The sequence below is a fragment of the Gossypium hirsutum genome, chromosome A08 (assembly GCF_007990345.1).
Source record: "Gossypium hirsutum isolate 1008001.06 chromosome A08, Gossypium_hirsutum_v2.1, whole genome shotgun sequence".
Lineage (NCBI taxonomy): Eukaryota > Viridiplantae > Streptophyta > Magnoliopsida > Malvales > Malvaceae > Gossypium > Gossypium hirsutum.
The window spans coordinates 67485217-67492508 of NC_053431.1; positions in this window are offsets into that span (position 1 = coordinate 67485217).

The window sequence follows — 7292 nt, forward strand, 5'->3', positions numbered from 1 at the left end:
CTGACACACGACCTAGAATTGGCAGCCATTGTGTTTTCATTGAAAATTTGGCGTCACTATCTGTTCGGTGAGAAATGTCATGTTTATTCTGATCATAAAAGCTTGAAATATTTGATGACTCAGAAATATGTGAATTTGAGACAACGCCGATGGCTAAAACTACTAAAAGACTACGAGCTTGTGATTGACTATCACCCAGGAAAGGCTAACATTGTTGTTGATGCCTTAAGCCGAAAGTCACTGTTTGCTTTACGTACAATGAATACGCATATGACCATGTCTGATGATCGTTCGATAGTGGTTGAATTGAAAGCTAGACCATTATTTGTTCAACAAATATATGATGCCTAGAAGGTTGATAATGAATTGATGGCAAAACGAGTTTAGTGTGAGACGAATGCTGATTCAAAATTCAAAGTTGATGCTAATGACTCTCTAACATTCAGAAACTGAATATGCATTCCGAGGATTTCAGAGTTGATTTAGATGATTTTGAATGAAGGTCATAGCAGTCGGTTATCTGTTCACCCAGGTAGTACAAAGATGTATAATGATCTGAAATAGCTTTATTGATGGAATGGTATGAAATGAGACATTTCTGACTTTGTTGCAACATGTTTAGCCTTTCAACAAGTAAAAGCTGAACATCAGGTGCCTTCAGGATTGCTTCAGCCTATCATGATACCTGAGTGGAAGTGGGATAGAATTACGATGGATTTTGTATCTGGTTTACCGTTGACACCAAGCAAGAAGGATGCAATCTTGGTTGCTGTTGATAGATTGACTAAATCAGCTCATTTTGTTCTGATACGTACGGATTACTCACTTGAGAAGCTAGTTGAATTGTATGTTTATCAGAATGTGAGATTACATGGTGTGTCTATATCCATTATTTTGAATCAGTGTCTGAGGTTTACATCATGGTTTTGGAAGAAACTGCAAGATGTACTAGGTACGAAATTACAATTTAGTACTAGTTTCCACCCGCAAACAGATGGCCAGTCTGAGCGATTCATTCAGATACTTGAGCATATGTTGAGATGTTGCATTCTCGAGTTCAAAGGTACATGGGAACGATATCTACCTCTGATTGAATTCGCGTATAATAACAGTTATCAATCGAGTATCAAAATGCCACATTGTGAAGCTTTGTATGGCCGTAAATGTCGTACGCCATTGTACTGGACTGAGCTTAGTGAAAATAAGATACACGGAGTTGACTTGATCAGAGAAATTGAACAGGAAGTGGCAGTGATCTGTGAAAATTTTGGAGCAGTGTCGGATCGTCAAAAATCTTATACGGACTTGAAACGTAAAGAAATAGAGTTTCAGATCGGGGATAAAGTCTTTTTGAAAGTCTCACTGTGGAAGAAAATACTCAGATTTGGTCGTAAAGGCAATTTGAGTCCGAGGTTTATTAGGTCATATGAGGTTATAGAGTGTATCGGGCCAGTTGCTTAAAGACTATTGTTGCCACATGAGTTAGAAAAGATTCACAACATATTTCCTGTTTCGATGCTTCAGAGATATCGATCTAACCCTTTCGATGTGATCAACTCGTCTGAGATTGAAATTCAGCCTGATATGACCTACGAAGAAAAACCAATTCGTATTTTGACTAGTGAGACTAAAGAGTTAAGAAATAAAAAGATTTCATTAGTTAAAGTATTATGGCATAAGCATGGAGTTGAGGAAGCAACATGGGAGCCAGAAGATACAATGAGAGAACGTTATCCAAACCTATTCACTGGTAAGATTTTCGGGGATGAAAATCCCTGAGGGGGAGAGTTGTAACAGCCCAATTTAGACCCTAATCAGAATGGTGGTTTTGGGACCACGAATCCGAGTAAAAAAATATTTTAAAATTATATTTTGTGTTTATTATGTGTGAATTTATATGTGTGAAATTTTCGTGATTTAATTTTATCGTTTGAGTGTCGGATTAAATAAAATGACTTAATCGCGTAAAATGAAAATTTGATGGTTAATTGTAAAAGGGCCAAATTGTTGTTGTCTTTTTAAATTGAGGTATTTATGTTGCAATTTGACCATATGTATTAGTCATGGACGGTGATGGCCATGATTCGTAATGATTTCATATTTTATAATAAGTTAAATATGTAAATTAAATAATATATTAATATATGTTATAATATAACATTAAATAAAAGCCATAGTGGTTTATGTTTTTTTTGACCGAACCATAAAAAAAAAAAGAAGAAAGAAACAAGTTTAGGGTTCGGCCATTAGTAAACCTCAATCAAGGTATGTAATTAACTCTGTTTTTTATAATTTTTACGTTTTTGAGATTGTTGCTATGTTATCTACAAAGCCCATGCTTGAATTTTTTATTTTCATGAATATTTTGAGGTATGCCATTGATGAACATTTGAGCTTTATGATGATAGTTGATGAAATATGAAAGATGTGTTTTAGATTAACATTTTTGTATTGGAATTTTTGATGACTTTAAGTAATTAGGGCTAAATTACAAAAATAATAAATTGAAGGAGTAAATGTGAAATAAATGAAATGTGTGGACTTGTATGAACACTAGGAGTATTTGACCTAAGCATGCTGTGTGCAAATTTTACATATTTTGTGTTTTGTGCAATTTAGACTAAATTATAAAGTGTAAATATTAGGGGTAAAATGGTAATTTGCCCATTTATGTGTTTTTGGGTGAATTTGATTGAATATTTGATTAAATAAGTTTAATTTATATTAATTTAGATCAAGAAAAGAGAAAATCAGATTTGGATCGGGGGAAAAATAAAGTTGTCGATTAGCCATTTTGTTTCAGTTTTTCATCGTCCGAGGTAAGTTTATAACCAAATAGATGTACTTAGCTTTAATTAAATGCTAAATATATATGCTGAAATGAAATATGTAAATTTATATATGCTATAGCCGAATGTGAATAAGCTTGGCTACTATATTTTCGAATTTGTTCTGACGAAGTCACGACATCCGAAAGCCCCGTACGAACCTTAGGAATAGTTAGGATACATATGTCATGACATAGAATTCCGATATATGTGTGCGAGTAAGACCATGGCATCGTTATGTGATTCTCATATGTGTTTACGAGTAAGACCCTGTCTGGGACAGTGGCATCGATATGTGACTACATGTAAGACAACGTCTGAGATGTTGGTATTTACGATTTGTGTGATTATCCGAGTGCCCTATCCAATTTCGAATGGTTCATCGGGCAAAGGTAAATTGAGTTTGAATGTGTAAAATGAGCTATATGCCAGGTATGATTTAACTCGTTACCTATTTGAGGTAAAGTAAGTAAGTTCCTTGATTAATTGTTGCAAATCTTGAAAGGGTGCAAATGAAGACTATATGCGAATGTGATATGTGTATTTGACTTTGTGAGTTAGTAACTTGTTTATCTTCAATAATCTTTAAACATGTGCATATATGATTAGGTAATTTCGATTATATATTTAGTATATGAATATAATGAATTATTTTGATACAGGGGCTTATGTAATCAAGTGTAATTGGCCTTGAAATTATTATTGAAATGAAACTTAGTATTAGACATGCATGATTATATGTATTTGGCTTCATGGTTAATATATGCATATGAAACTATGTGATTACATATGAGTTTATATGTTAATGGATATGTGAAGTAAGTTACAGTGACTAGTTGGTTGTGGAGTATAAATGATAATAATGATAATTTGGCTTCATGAGTATACTGCCAGGGTGATAATTGAGTATGAAAATATATATTTATAATGAATTTCATATATGTGAATATGATATATATTATGATACTACAATTTAGTTTAGTTTAAATAAGTTGATAATAATTTTGGGATGTTTAATTGCTTTTGACTTACTAAGCTTCAAAAGCTTACTCTATGTTTTTATGTGTGTTTCTATTTTATAGATTTTGGATTCAAGTTACAAGCTCGAGGATAGTCAGCAAAGTCTATCACACTATCTACAGCTTCGGTATTTAAATAATCAACTCAAATTATTGCATGTATAGGCTGGATCATGTTTTGAAATGTTGGATTTTGGTTTTGTATTAATTAAGCCATGCAAAAATGGCTTATGGTTTAAGTTCATTTTGGTTATATTGCTATGTTTCATGGATGAAGGGTAGTTGTGATATGTGTTTTATGCATTGAAGTTTTTTTGATGATTTTGGATGTGGTAGAGTGAATCGGCTATGATATATATGTAATAGTATGAATTATGTTTGTTATAAAATTCGATAAAGAAGTTATAATGGTTATAATGTATATTCGGTTATGTTATTAAATATTATGATATGTTTTTATGGCATATTTTATGAGATGAAATGGGTATGATTCTTGTGTTTGATATTTTAGCATGGTTTATAACTTGTGAAGTTGGCATATTTTGATTTGGCCTTAATATTTATAAATTTGGTTTATTAAGTTATATAGAAATTGTGTGAATTGTTTGTATGTATATTAATGACCGAATAAAAATTGTGAAATGGAATAATTAGTCAAGGTACTATTACGTGTTGTATGATCTTATGTGATTAATTCAATAGTTGAACAGATGTGAAGTGAGTTGGTTGTTTATTTGTAATCTAGAATAATGTTTAAATATAATTCTTAGCCTATGAATTTGATACAAAATGAATTTTTATTTTTGTTCGAAAATGGTTAATAATGGTATGATATAATGTTCTTGAACTTGGTAAAATTTGTTTGTGCCTTTTATATATATTTGGCTGTATATTAAACTGTAAATGTGATTTGCCATAATGCTTAGTTAAATGTGCTTAAGTGTATATATATATATTCGAATAGATGTTTTAATTTGCATTAATACGCATAACATGTAAATTTCATATTGACTATTATATCAATGCTGCATAAATGAATGAAAAATATAGTATTGAAATTTGTTTCGTTTGTTGTTTAATTTGTACATGTGCAAAAGCTATATAATAATAGGTTTATATTCAACTAATGAAATAATTATTTCATTATATGTTCTGTATATATATAATTTGTTTATATATATTGGATTATGTTTTAATTATGCAATGTTACGAATGATATAGATTTTATATATAACCTTGATGATATGGACTTTGCTTATGAATTTGGGCTATAAATTTGTACAGATCTGACATGAATTATTTAAGTATATAAAAAAAATCTGATTTGAATTGTGTTAGAATTAGTAATACCTCGTAACACCATTCCGACGACGAATACGGGTTAACGGTGTTACAGTGATTCTGTCTCTCACTGAGCTCGGTCCAGTACAATGGAGTTCGACACTTACGACCATATAATGCCTTATACGGTGCCATCTTTATACTCAACTGAAAATTGTTATTTTAAGCAAATTAAACTAAAGTTAGATGTTTTCCCAACTACCTTCGAACTCTAATACATAACAATGAAGCATATCTTCGAGGACCTGAATCGTTCTTTCTGATCGACCGTCAGTCTTCGAATGAAATGCGGTACTAAAATTAAACTTTGTGCCCAAAGCTTCTTGCAACATCTTACAAAATCGAGACGTAAACCTCGGATCTCTATCCAGAATAATAGAAATAGGCACTCCATTCAATCTAACAATTTTAGTGGTGTACAACTGAGCTAGCTTATCAAGTGAATAGTCGGTACGTACTGGAATAAAATGAGTCGATTTCCTCAATCTATCAACAACTACCCAAACGACATCTTTCTTCTTAGGAGTCAGGGGTAATCTAGTCATGAAATCCATCGTACTTCTATCCCATTTCCATTCGGGAATCATCACAGGGTCAAGTAAAACCAAAGGTACTTGATGTTCGGCCTTTACTTGTTAAAAAATCAAACATCTCACTACAAATTTAGAAATATCTCATTTCATACCTGACCACCAATACAATTTCTTCAAATCAGTGTACATCTTCATGCTTTCCGGATGAATAGACAGACAACCACTGTGTGCCTCATGAAGAATTTTCTGAATAAGTTTGGTATCTCTCAAAACAAAAATCCTTCCTTGGAACATTAAACAATCATCGACCCTAATTTGAAAATCTGAATCACTAGTCGATTCGCACTAAACTCTTTTAGCTTGAAGTTTGTTGTCACATTTCTAAGCTTCACAAATTTATTGAAGAAATACCAGCCTAGCTTTCAACTCAGCTAGAATTGAACCACCATCAGATAAAGTTAGTCATGTATTCATTGCTCTCAAAACAAACAAAGATTTCCTACTAAAGCATCGGCGACTACATTCGATTTTCCTGGATGATAATCGGTTACCAATTCATAGTCTTTCAACAACTTAAGCCATCTCTGTCGTCGCAAATTCAAATCCTTTTAAGTTACCAAGTACTTTAAACTCTTGTGATCGGTATAGATGTGGCACTTCTCACTGAATAAATGGCGTCGTCAAATCTTTAAAGAAAACGTAATGGCAGCTAATTCCAAGTCGTGCATCAGATAATTTGTTTCATGCAGTTTCAACAGTCTCGAGGCATAAGCTATCACTTTTCCCTCTTGCATCAATACACAACCAAGATCGTTCAATGACGCGTCGCTGAAAATCATAAAATGTCGATAATACCCAGCCAAGCCCAAAAAGATTCTAACCTCAGATACATTTCTCAGCGGTTTCCAATCCATAATTGACAAAATCTTACTCGGACCAACTCTTATACCTTCCGCGGAGGCAACATGTCCCAAAAATCTGACTTCTCAGAGCGAAAACTCAGTTTTTCTAAACTTAGCAAACAATTTCTTATCTCTTTAAGTCTACAATACAATTCTTAAATGTTCGGCTGCTTTGCCTCATCTTGAGAATAAATTAAAATGTCATCAATAAACACTACCACAAACTTATCTAAACACGGTCAGAAGATCTGATTCATCATATCCATAGAAACAACAGGAGCATTAGTTAATCCAAAAGGCATAACAAGAATTTCATAATGTCCATACCTCATTCTGAATACGATTTTTGGCACATCTGAGTCTTTAGCTCTTAGCTGATAATAACTGAATGTCAAATCTATCTTCCAGAATTCTGTAGCCCAATTTAACTGGTCAAACAAATCATCAATCCTCGGTAACAGATACTTGTTTTTTATCGTAACCTTGTTGAGTTGACGATAATCAATACAAAGTCTCAGGGATCCATCTTTCTTCTTGACGAATAACACTAGTGCACCCTAGGGAGAAAAACTCAGTCTCACAAAACCCTTCTCTGTTAACTCTTGTAACTGAGACTTTAATTCTCTCAACTCAATTGGAGCCATTCTATATGGAGCTATCGATATTGGT